Raw genomic sequence first — 13,714 nt, forward strand, 5'->3', positions numbered from 1 at the left:
GAGGTGACACACCCGCAAACTTTTCTGGCGCCTGAAGCTTGCGCTCCACCAGAGCCACCCTCGCTACACCCCTGCCTGCAAGTAACTAAAAGGAGAGGTCACTTTTTTGTCTGGTCTCTTCTCCAGTGCTGGTATTGCCACCTATAGCTGCCGTTATCTACTTATCTTCACGTGGAGAAGCAAGAAGCTCTCTGTCACTCTGGCTGGAAGTCAATAATGTATATTAAATAAAAAACAAAAAAGATATATCTCTGTTGCAGCTGCAGAGGACTCAGGAAATAACAGGTACTGTAAGTCCACAGTGCACACAGGCAGAATATGTGTGTGTGTGCAGTCATCACCAAGAGGGTGACCTTTTCGTTCGCCCTCTTCGGCAGGGCCGTTCTTAGTGTAACTTGCAGTAGCAGCCTCCTGCTTCATACCAATAAAGGGAGAAGCAGGATCGGTATTAACTCCATGAAAAGTCAGTGGCAAACGCAGGATTTTCATGGGGGGGTTTCCGTGCGCGCGCGTGTATGTGTGTGTGTGCTCGTAATTGAGTAGCCAGCACACTGCACAAGCTGTGTGTGTGTATGTATATATTATATATATATATATATATATATATATACATATATACACACATATACATACGTACATACACACACACATACATACATACATACATACATACACACACAGAACATCTGTACATAGACATACACACATACTTTACACAGCATACATGTGTACACACAGTTTACATGCACACATCATACACACACACAGTATACATAAACATCCTAGTGATATTTGGTGGACCCCCTTCCTTCAAAGTAAAGCATTCGTTACCTTCAAACCCAGAAATAAAGACACGGAGACTTGAATTTTGGCAGAAAAATTGCTAGCTATTTATTAGACCATAACCAATAGCAAACCTGTAATAGAAAATGTTATTAAGATGCCGATCCAGCCGGCATAACTAACCTTAAAATACTAAAAATTCTAAACCATCCTAATTTTACTACAACTATCAAAAAACCGGTAATAGGTGACAACTCAACCCCCACAGTGACTACCCACCCTGATGGGTGCCCTGCCGCTGCCTTCCCGGACGGGTGGTCGAGCGGCCAATAAGTCGATGGAGGTGAGTGCACCTAAACCACACCAAACTGTAAAACACTACAGCTTACCATACAACTACAAACTGCCGTTCTTTTCCGCCAACAGCGAAAGACTCATCCCCAAAGTCTTCGCACCGCCACCATAACCTACCCTAACTCCTGCAAAATGAAACCCAGATCCTCCAGGAAAAGCATCATCCCCTCCTTGGATAGATGCACACCATCAGGCCGAAAAAGGTGACTGTCTCTGAACCGAATCCTAGGGTGGCGAACCACTTGGCCTCCGTGGGACAACACCCACTTCGCCACCGCCCCATTCACCTTCTGCCTGGCCTCCTCAATTTCGCGACCGTCCGCCACACCTTGCCAACTCAACCTTGGCACCATCAAGGAGAACACCAATACACAATTGGTCCATGCTGCGGCCAAACTTGCCAGATCCTGTATCATGGCCCACCGCATCTCCAAAGAAGTCCTCTTCCCCAGGTCGTTGCCACCTAAATGGACAACCAACACCCTAGGGCTCCATGCTTGCTGGCCTGACTCACTAGTCTACTTCTCAACTCCGTCCACATCATCCCTTGCCAACCAAGCCAACGAAACTCCTCGAGCCCTAGGAAACATCTGTGCCCCCTCCGAGGCCAAAACTGGGCGGCCCAATACACATAAGAGTGGCCAACCACCCAAATAGGCAAGTCATCTTCCAACCAACCTGAAGAGGAGGAAAAGGGGGTAACAGTGGTTACTAATCATCTATACCATTGTCTAATTTACTGCATTAACCTGAAGGATCTGCCAAAAAGAAACATTTTGTTTCCGTATATTGCAGCAGTCTCGGCCTAGCCGATCTGCACGAGCTTCCAGCCAATTTGAAGCAGAACATGAACACACAAATGGGAAAGATGAAAACAAAATTAAGAAAATAAACAAAAAAGGGGGGGGGGGAAGGGGAAGAGGGGTGGGGGTAAAAAAGGGGTAAAACATGTAATAACTCAGCTGGAGGTGAAAGCGTAAAGACCTGCTGAGGGACTCTGATTAGAACAGATTAGCCGAATTGTGGATTAGAATTCAGTCCGTCAAGTCAGGCAAAAATTGCAAAATAACTCCAGACCCCCGCTGCCGGCTCATGCCAGCAACGGCGAGTAGCTAATCCCTGAGTAGGATAAAAAGGGGAAGACAAACAAACGCACAACACCATAACGTACTGAACTGTAACAACATGATTAAACGACTATAATTGAACAAAAGTACGCGCGAGCTAGCATCTCATGCAACGGGGCGAATATACCGTCTGTAACTTGACGACTTCCATCGCCCCACCGCCTGGATCTCAGCCATGCAAAATCCCGCCGCCGCAGCAGACGTCGCAGCCCCTATGCTGAAGGAATGCGTCCCGAACGCAGTGGGTGGAAGGCCCAAGCTCGCAAGACAGCGACCCAGCATCCCATGAAATAGATACTTCGTCACCGGCAGCCCGTCATAATGCAGCAGCCATGACCCCCGACCGTCGGGCCGTACTGCCTCATATTGCACTGCCAACCTTACTGGGCAAATGCTCTCTTCAAGTGCCGGAACCAAGGTGACCCATTGACCTCTCCCCACTTGGTCCGTCTTAGAGCGCCGCAATCTGCAAAGCAAGGACCTCTCACCCACCACCACGTCCCCGACAAGCATGCGCGAATCTGCTCGCTTAGAAGGCGCTACCAGTTCCGAAACCATAAAGGCCCCGTGGTAAGCCATTGAGAACGCCAAACTGAACAACAGCGATTCAAACATGGACAACGCGACACCTCCACCCGCCCTGATGACAGCCGGCAACAAGGCCGCATCAATGAGACGCCTCCTGTCAGGCGGCGTCGGCGCGACTCGCGCCCATCCTTTCATCGCCTTCAGCAGAATCCCACTTTCCGTCACGTCGGGGACGCCCTTTATTTTGCTGAAAAACGAAATACCAGCCAATTACCGGGATACCACCGCTCTGGACCTACCCGAAACATACAGCTGCCAAATAAAAGAAAGCATCATCCAATGCCCGCTCTTACCTTGTTGATTTCGTCCTCGAACAAACTCCTCCCACTCGCTCCAAGCTTGTCCGTAAGCCTTAAGCGTGGTTGGCCCGACTGCCCGCAACGCTAGACCCTCCAGTCCGGCCCGATCACCTGCCAAACATAACCGGGACAATGAAAGCCATGTTCGTCGGCCTCGGGTGCCAACAAACAAAACCTTTCCCACTGCCCTCGTGACAAGCGTCGTAAATTCCGTTCTCCAGCCCAGGCACATGCTGCGCGCGGAACCCCACGTTCCGACGTAGGCATGTCGACAGCAACTGCCCCAGCACCCGCAGAACGACCAGCGACTTCGCCCTCTGGTTATTTATCGCATGCACCACGGCCAGATTGTCACATCTAACCAAGATGCTGCGATGAGCCAGCCGATCGCCCCATACCTCCAGCGCCACCATAATGGGGAAAAGCTCCAGAAGCAAAAGGTCCTTAGTTACACCCTCGCGATGCCATTCCGCCGGCCACGAGGCCGTGCACCAAGATCCCTCCAGACAGCAACCGAATCCAGAGGCACCCGCTGCATCGGTGAACAGCTGCCACCTAGCGCTGTCCACCATAGGGGCCTGCCATATACACACCCCGTTGAAGTCTTCCAGGAACGAGGCCCATACGGCCAAATCCCTCTCAATCTCTGAGGACAATCGCACGAAACGGTGTGGTCTGGCACACCCCGCAGTCGCCCTTTCTAGCTTCCGGCAGAAAACCCTGCCCATCGGGATTACCCGACAAGCAAAGTTCAACATGCCCAGCAAGGACTGCACCTGCCGCAGTGTGACCTTACGCGGCCCCTACAACCGGCAAATAGCGTCGCGGAGCTTCACCACCTTGTCCCGAGGCAGCCGACACGATCCTGCCACTGTGTCAATCTCAATCCCCAAAAAAGGACAAAAAGGATGCCGGCCACAGGAACGCCGAAGTGGAAAAACAGTGCTCGGATGCTGAAGAGCAAGTCGCCGCACCGTAAAGAATATGCCGGATCCGCGCACAGGATGTCATCGAGGTAATGGGCGACCCCGTGACCCCCTGACGAAGACTCCACGCACCAATGTAGAAACGTACTAAACCGCTCGAAAATTGAGCATGAAACGGAACATCCCATCGTCAAACATTTGTCAATTAAATACTCCGTCCCAATCCGGAAACCCATAAAACGGAATGAGTCCGGATGTAACTGCAGCAACCGAAAAGCGGACTCAACATCAATCTTAGCCAAGAGGGCCCCAGACCCATAACTGCGGACCATCTCCAACGCATCGTCAAACGACCGATACACCACCGAGCAATGAGTCGGCGGTATTGCGTCATTGACCGACGCCCCCGACGGGTAAGAAAGATGCTGAATGAGCCGGAAAGCGCCTGGAGTCTTCTTGGGAACCACCCGCACTGGAGAGATGACCAAGTCATCCACCGGGGCGATATATACGGTCCCTCCATCCTGCCCAACTTGCCCTCCTTGTCCACTTTCTCCCGCAGCACTAACGGCAAGGTTCGGCAGACTGGAGGTTCCGCTGGGCCCGCACGGACACCTCTCTCGCAATAGGCAAGCGAAACCCAAACTGAAAACCGGAAAACAAAAATTTTGCATCCTCCCTATTCGGATACCAGTCCAATCACCGGCCCATAGTCTCCAATTTAATTGGTGTTGGAGCTCTGCGGAGCGCTCCCGCCCGCTGCCTGTCTGGGGTAAGTTTGCTTACCCCGGGCCCCCTGCCGACTGCCTTTGAAGCAGGAGGAGGCCGGGTGGGAACCGCCACATTGCAGGCATGAGTGTCGAAAACGACACTGCATGCCGAAGGAACATGCCGCGTTGTTAAACGCGAAGCACTTTCCCTTTGCGGCGGCCTATCCCCCTGCACGAACGGCCGACCTACCTGGCTTGGCCGATCCGCCGCCCGCGCCGGGACCTTGGGCGGACGACCCCGCGCGGAGCCCGTCCGCCCCTCGAAGCTCGAGTGACCTCGAGCCAGACTTCTACGTCCTTGAACCCAAAGTCCATAACCTGTAACCCATCTTGCTTCTCCCGGAACTCTTTGACGTACCTACGCCCTTCAGTACCCGACGATGTGCGTTGCATATCATGTACGAGATGCAGGTACCGAATGATATTCATGTGCTCGTACGGCCTATCTTCCAGGTAACAAGCCGCGAAGACCCAAAACCGGCCAGCCAATTGTCGAAGATGCGGAAGGCCTCGGCCCCGATGCCCTTCTTTGCTGCCGCCGACTTAAAGTCTTTCTTCGCGTCTTTCGTCAAGACGACTACATCGACGTAGTCACCCCTGCGAATCTTCCTACGGCAGCTGTCCCTCAGCCCCCACATTACGGCAGTATACTCGCAGCGGACTACCCCGGGCAGATCACTGCGCTTCTTGGCCCTGCGAGCGTCCCCGCTAAGCCGTCTACGCCTCTACCGCCGCTCCTGCCGCCCACTTGGCGTATTTTGTCGCCCGTTTTCTCGCCCTAGTCGTGCTACTGGCTCCGGACGCTTGCGATGACATAGAAGAAGAAGAGGAAGAAGATGAAGAGCTGCGGGAACTTGAGCGCGTGCAAGAGCCCGACCCCAACCACTCCCCCTCACCTGAGGCCGTCGACTGTTCGGACCCGGAATCCTCCGGCGTTGGCAAAACGACATCCTCATTTTCCGACCCCGTCCTCTCCACGTCTTCACGCTCACCTGCAGGAGAAAGAGGAGCAGAGGACCCAGACAGCAGTCGCAGCGCGCCTAGCACCCCGAGGGGCAGGCTTCTCCGATAAATGCTCCCGCTCGCCCCGTCCGGGCTGCTGATGAAGCTGCGACGCGGCCAATCCCAGCTCCCGGCAGGCGCGCGCAACCCACTGGGCTGCTGACATTGTCCGCGTACCTGAACCACCAGCCGCCGCGCCGGAACCGTCGGCCAGCTCCGGAGCCGCGGCCAGCGGCCCCAGCGCCGCCACGACCGTGTCCAGGGCCGACACCAGCGTTCCGGGAGGGTCAGGGCCACCCCAAGACGCGGCGCCGTCCCCCGTGGTTTGCCGGGCCGGCGCCGGCGTGCGCCGATCCGCACGGTGTCCAAGACTTGCCACACGGGGCCCCGCTGTCCGGCGCACAGGTTGGCCCGGTGGGGAACCACCAGCGCCGCTGATATCTTGCGGCTCGGATTCCCACCAATCACCACCCCGCACACGGTCCCCGGGGCCCTCTCCGCCATGCCTCTCCTCCTACCTGCGGGCACCCCCTCCCCGCCGGCCGGAGCTTCCTCCGCCAACTGGGGGGGGGCCCACATCGGGAGAGGTCGCTTGCCTGTGCTTCCCTATCACCTGGTTGATCTCCGCCCCTCCTCCTCCCCCCCCCCCCCCCCCCCCCCCCGCCGGGTTCCAGCTGTAGGGGAGAGGGCTGGGGAGACCAGGAGGCCTGCGGCGCCGCTGCGCGCACACACGCGCAGTCGACGCCGCCGGAGGCGAGCGTGGGCACGCGCGCTCCCACTGCTTCCCGCCCGCGAACTCCCGGCCGAGATCTAAAGCTCCACCGCCGTGCGAGACCCCGCGACAGGCCTCACTCTGCACTGACCAGTCTCCCGCTCGGCTCCCTCCCCCCGCCCGGCACCTCTACCATGCCTCAGCAAGGGGGAAGAAGTCGGAGCCGAGTGCGGCTCCACGGACGAGCGCCCGGCGCGGCGCGCCTGCGCGTGCCAGCGGGCCCACGACATGGCAATCTCCTCAGCAGCGGCCGGAGGTCAGGGCTGATGTCCTACCCCCTCCGGGCGGCCAGACAGGCCTCCTGGCCCACTTCGCCGCTCACGCCCGGCAGGCAAAACCGCCCTGGCAGCACTATGTGCAGCTCACTTCAGCGGTCAGGCCTACAGGGACCTGCTAATGGTTCGGAGCAGCGCCTCTCTCCAGCATGGGTGACAATATGAGGGGATCACTGGCAAAGCCCACCATAAATCCACTCCCATGCCCGGGCAAGCATCAGTGGCTGCAGCTGGGATCCGAACCGGGCTCCGCAGCACTGAGCTGCTCCATAGTCAGAGCCTCTAACCACTGAGCCACCGCCTGACATCTCGCACGGACACCCAAGCGGCAAGGCCGCCTTCAAAATCCACACTGGCGAAGGAGCAGAGGAGGGATGCGGAGGAGAGTTTTAAGAAAATTCCATGAGCCCCAGGGAAAGCACAATAAAAGTTGGGAATGTCCTGCAATGCAGCACTCACCCACTCAAGGCAAATCACCACAAGAGAGAGCTAAAATGGCCTCACCTTCCCTATATATATTAAACCCTCCCCTTCAAAAAGGCTGTACTTTCCTCACAGCTAGGTCCACCCCTCACCAGATGTTTAACTCTTTCCTTTCCCATGCAGTCAATTCTCTCTCCTACTAACAGTATACATGCAAACATACAAACATAGTATACATGCACACAGCCACACACGCACAGTATACATGCACACAACACACACACAGTACACATGCATACAGCATATATACATACACACACACAGCATACACAGTTACACACTATACATGCACACAGCATACTGTACATACACACAGTATACATGCACACACAGTACACATGCATACAGCATATATACATACACACACTATATATGCACACAGCAAACATACATAGTTACACACACACACTATACATGTACTTAGCATACATACATTAATACACACACACTATACATTTTACACAGCAATACACACATCCATTAACATTGAACAGAACCCCCTCCTCACCTTACACTACAGTGGGAGCCGAAAACAGCAGACACTGCCTCACGTAGCTCTGTCTCATGGCCCCTTGAACTGCCTGAGAGGAGCTGCGCGCTTCCGCTGCAGCTCCCCCTACAGGCAGCCAGCAGCGGTAGCAGCCAGGTTCACACTGTCACTCGGACAGTGTAAAGAGGAGGGAGCTGCTGCATAAGCTTCTCCTCATTTAAAAAAAAAAAAAATCGGACGGGAGCACCGATGGATCGGAGACCAGGGGGGGTTTCTAGGTACTCGGAAACCCCCCCTGCGTGCGCGTATGAAAGTGGAGTATATTAGTACATGGACCATCGTTGCCTACCCTCCCTCATTCTGCAGGAGACTCCCTGAAATAGTAACAATCTCTCCCTGAATGGTCCCTCAATCTCCCTGAAAAATAATAAGTCATAGATATATACATTTAAATGGTATCATCAGACATTTCCCTGTATTTGTTATAAGGCACAATGATCCCTATGGCTACATGCATTTTAAAGGTTTCTTGTGGCCACTTACAGTGTATGGAACCTCTTGTAAAACACAATACACAAACAAATCCTGCAAAATATCAGTGTCTTTTCTTCAACAAGTAGATCTTAGTAACTTTGGGGCTCATTTACATTTGGATATAAGTCATTTTCATGACACGCCTCTCAGATGTAGCAGTACACGTCCATGCTGATAGGTGTTACTTTCACATCTCCCTGAAATGCTTTTTCAAAAGTAGGCAACTATGACATGGACCCCATTGATAGTTATTACTTCAAGACCAAGATCTTTTCAGGGACAGTTTGTTCTCACAAATGTTGTTCCTGCAAGACCAATTTAATACAAGCATCTATATGGAATGATAATTAATTTTACCATAAATATAGATGCATAGACTCCAAAACCACTTGCCTGGCATGACCGCATCAGATGCGACTAGTCAGACACACACAGGGCCGGATTAAGGTTTGTGGGGGCCCCGGACAACAAACTTGTGGGGGACCCCTATCAATAAAAGTGATATAATGGCAATGTTATAAAGATAAAGTATAATTTATCAATCAGCACTGTGATTGTGTTCAATTCCTTAAGAAAGAAGATATAGTATTTTTAGGAAAACCATAATTCAAATAGCACTTTACAAAATGTACCCTAATGTTCCAAGTATCTTGTGTATGCACTACCACGTTTGCCAGGGATGTCAAGGTGAAACAGTGACGATATTGCTTCTGGAGCGTATCATCTAGTGCACCTTTTAAAATGTGTCAGTGAGTAATTAATACACCTGTGCACCTGCTGGGTTACCTGCAAAACATGCACTGTGTGGGGTCCTGAGGACCAAGTTTGAGAACCTCTGATCTAGTGTGTACCCAGCATAAGTGTGCCTGTGTTTGTAACTTTATTTAATTACGAGGGCAGTACAGATGGTGTAATGGTTAGCATTACAGCTTCACAGCACTGAGGTCATGGCAGGGCCGGTTCCGGGGCTTCTTGCGCCCCGGGCGGCATTAGGGGGCGTGGCTTCATACAGGGGGCGTGGTCAGTTACGCCCCCTGTTCTGTAGTAGGATGTGCGGTGCGCGATGACGTCATCGCGCACCGCACAGCAAAGGTCCTCTCCACGAAGGAAAACTAGACGCTAAGCGTCTAGTTCCCTTCGTGGAGAGGACCTTTGCTGTGCGGTGCGCGATGACGTCAACGCGCACCGCACATCATTACAGTAAATGTCCTCTCCACGAAGGGAAACTAGACGCTACGCGTCTAGTTTCCCTTCACAACGGGCAGCCGACGAAGGGAAACTAGACGCTACGCGTCTAGTTTCCCTTCACAGCGGACAGCGGGCAGCGGGGGCACAGCAGCAGCGGATTTTGCCATGGTGCGTTGCACTCCGGATGGCGCCGGCGGCCTCCGGAAGCGGCGCCACGGGCAAAAGTCCTGCTTGCCCGTGGCAAGATCCGCTACTGGGTCATGGGTTCGATTCCCACCATGACCCTTACTGTGTGCAGTTTGTATATTCTCCCCGTGCATGCGTGGGTTTCCTCCGGGTACTCTGGTTTCCTCCCACAATCCAAAAATAAACTGGTAGGTTAATTGGCTCCCAACAAAAATTAACCCTAGTGTATATGCATGTGCATGTACATGTAGTAGGGAATATAGATTGTAAACTCCACTAGGCAGGAACTGATGTGAATGGCCAAATATTTTCTGTAAAGCGCTACAGAATATGTGTGTGCTATATAAATAACTGGTACTAAATAAATAAATAAATACTAATACTGGTTGTGTGTGAGTGTGTGTATATATATATATATATATATATATATATACACACATACGCGCATACAGTAGTGTCCGGCACTCCAGAGGAATAAGCAGGCGTTGAGGCAGAAATTTGATCAAATTTCTAGCTCAGCATCTGCTTATTCCTCCGGAGTGCCGCACTATTGTTTATGTATATACTGTGTATTAAATCCAGCAGCGCCACTTAGCGATGACTTTCAAATATAGTAAAAAGTTTTTTCACGTTTCAGGATCATTTCGACCCTTTCATCAGGTCTACGCTGAGTGCCGCTGCTGGAATTCACATTACTTATCCCTTATGGGATTGGAAGGCACCAGGATGCAGCTGCAATATATATATATATATATTATATAGTATAATGATAATATATGTAGAATAATAATAATAATAATAATATACAAGTATATATATATATATATATATATAAAATATAAATATATGTAAAAAAAAAATATATATATATATATATATATATATTTATTATTATTTATTTATTAGCAGTTTCTTATATAGCGCAGCATATTCCGTTTCGCTTTACAATTAGAGCAACAGTTATAGAACAAAACTGGGCAAAGTCAGACAGACATAGAGGTAGGAAGGCCCTGCTCGCATGCTTACAATCTATAGGGAAATGGGCATTGATACACAATATATATAACACATAATATATATTACTATATAGTATACAAACACAGCGCTGTGTCTGATTGCTGTGTGCTGCAGGTGATACTGTCACCTCACCTGCAGCACAACAGTTAGGCACAGTTCAGTGTTTGTATACTAATGTGTGATATAGTAATTACTATGTCCAGCCAGGCATCTCAGCACATCGCCGCCTACAGCTGCTGGGGGTACTAGCGGTAGGGGCATCCGGGCGGCGCCACACAATGCAGAGCCGCCATCTGCCAGCAAGAACCTCACTCACTGCTGCGGCGCCGCTGAGGAAGGAGCTGAGAGTAAAATGGCGCCGCCTTACTCTCAGCTCCAGCACGTCACAGACATCCCAGCGGCCGCAGCGGTGAGAAAACAGTTGAAATCCCGCGAGAGTCCCTGACTGCAGGAACTCCTCGGCAGGGAAGCGCTGGCTGGCCATGGATGTGTACTTGTGAAATCGGAGACACAGCGCTGTGGAATCATGCTGTGCTCCGATTTCACTAGTGATGCTACATGTGCAATTAGTGGGAGAGTGTGGGGGCCTATGATGTGTGGGGGCCCCGGGATGACCGCCCCTGTTGCCCCTTGTTGGATCCGGCCCTGGATACACAGCATGTGCGGCTGCAGGAAACAGAAACTTCTCTTAACTGCAGCTCTCAGAGGGACCAGAAGGTCCCTCTGCCTACCTGCACCCTCCCCCCGGTGTTTGCCATGCTGCCAATCACAGCAGGACTCCCCACCTGGCATCTGCAGACAATAGCGGACAAATTCCCTTCATCCCAGACCATCCGAGATTGCCCGTACACACTGTGCGGTTTAATGAACAATGGAACAATATTTAATTCCGTACTTCATTACACTGCACCATCTCACACACACGATTTATCTTCTGATTGCCCAAAGCCAACCAAAAGATATCATATGCGACCTGTGGGAGTGCGCAATTATGCATACACACTGCACAATATGCGCAATTTGTCATTTCGATATGACACATCGTGCCAATATAGTGCAGGTGTGTACCTGGGCTTATAGTGCAGTTCAACCCAATAATAAACCACTGTTAGATATTGTAGCAACCAAGAGCTCATTCAGCATTCTAAAAGTAACACTTCATATTATATAATACGATTACTAAAATACTAAATAAATCTTAGCTATAATAACTGTTATAAAACCTGTAATGCATAGGTACTCAAACTTGGTCATCGGGGCCACAAACAGTTCATGGTTTTCCATGTCTCCTCAGAGAAACACAAGTTAAATAATTAGCTCCAGGTCTCTTAAAATGCATACCTCCAAACATGACCCTCTCCAGGAGGGACAAAATGCTCTGCTTCTGGACATTCCTCTTAATTTATGATTGCCAACAGCTGTTTTGAACAGGTTAATGGATAAGAAAGGTATTTCAGCACAGGTGATGGCAATCATCCATTAAGAGGAATGTCCAGAAGCAGAGCATTCTGTCCCTCCTGGAGAGGGTCATGTTGGGAGGTATGAAAATGTGTCAGTAAGTAATGACTGCACCTGTGTTCCTGCTAGGTGACCTGTAAAATGTGAACTCTTTGGGGTACTGAGGACCAAGTTTGAGAACCACTGCTGTAAGGGATATATAGCACAAACCCAATGTCATACCTCCCAACATGACCCTCTCCAGGAGGGACAAAATGCTCTGCTCCTGGACTTTTCTCTTAATCTATAATTGCTGGCACTTGTTTTGACCAGGTTAATGGATAAGAAAGGTGTTTCAACACAGATGATGGCAATCATACATTAAGATGGAAGTCCAGGAGCAGAGCATTCTGTCCCTCCTGGAGAGGGTCATGTTGGGAGGTATGCAATGTTCAGATCTATCTCTTCAATCTACACAGTTGTAGGACAGTTATAGGGGCTAATTCAGACCTGATCAGTGCGGTGCATATTCGCGCAGCAGTGATCAAGCCTGAACTGCGCATGAGCCGGTGCCAACGGCTGTCTTTAGCTAGCGATTGCCTCTGCCTGATTGACAGGCAGAGGCAGTCGCTGGGCGTGAAGTGGTGGGACGGCGGCGTGAAGCCGCCATTTAAGGAGCGCGGTCTGGCCAACGCAGGTGTGGCCGGACCGTGCTGGGGGTGGGCTGCGGCAGCTGTGTGATGTCACACGCTGCGACCGGGGCAGCGACGAGTAGCTCCCGGCCAGCGCGCAGAACCTGCACTGGCCGGGAGCTACTCCTGTAGTACAAAAGCATCGCCGCTGTGCGATGCTTTTGTACTTGTGCGATGGGGCAGGGACTGACATGCGGGGCGGGCTAGCCCTGTGCTGGGCGTCCCCCCAGCATGTCAATGTGCCTGATCGTAGCTGTGCTAAATCGCTAAAAAGGGGGCATGGCCTAATGGAAAGGGGATGGCTTCACGTGAATGACGCGCTCACGAGCCACGCCTCCTATTTCCGTTACAGTGGGGGCATGGCCAGCGCTCTGTGAGCTGCTGGCCATGCCCCCAGTCCCTCTGCCATCCAGGAATAGATGCTGTGCGCATGCGCACAGCGTCTATTCACCGCTGCTCTGCTTTGAACTGAGCAGAGCAGCGAGTGCTAGGGAGCCTCCCAACTGCCCCCCACTGCGGGACACTGTGGCCTGCGGGAGGGACAGTGGGACAGACCAAAAAAAACGGGACTGTCCCGCGAAAATCGTGACAGTTGGGAGGTATGCCATTGTGTAGATTAAATTTGTTAATGCTACACTCTAATGTTTTTAAAGAATATTATTTTCACTGAACTCATATAATTTTTTTTATTGATGTAATAAAGTTTTGTTTTGTTTTATTTATACTTATATACTACATCATAATCAAAGTGTGCCACACAAAGGAGTCTTTCATCATCTCTTTATGTAATA

General features: G+C 51.3%; 1 protein-coding gene across 3 annotated transcripts in view; it reads right to left on the reverse strand.

The window, feature by feature from the left end:
- SLC2A12 (solute carrier family 2 member 12) overlaps nt 1-13,714 on the reverse strand; it is a 187,531-nt gene that overhangs the window by 84,723 nt on the left and 89,094 nt on the right. The window lies entirely within an intron of this gene.

The sequence above is a fragment of the Pseudophryne corroboree genome, chromosome 4 (genome assembly GCF_028390025.1).
Source record: "Pseudophryne corroboree isolate aPseCor3 chromosome 4, aPseCor3.hap2, whole genome shotgun sequence".
Lineage (NCBI taxonomy): Eukaryota > Metazoa > Chordata > Amphibia > Anura > Myobatrachidae > Pseudophryne > Pseudophryne corroboree.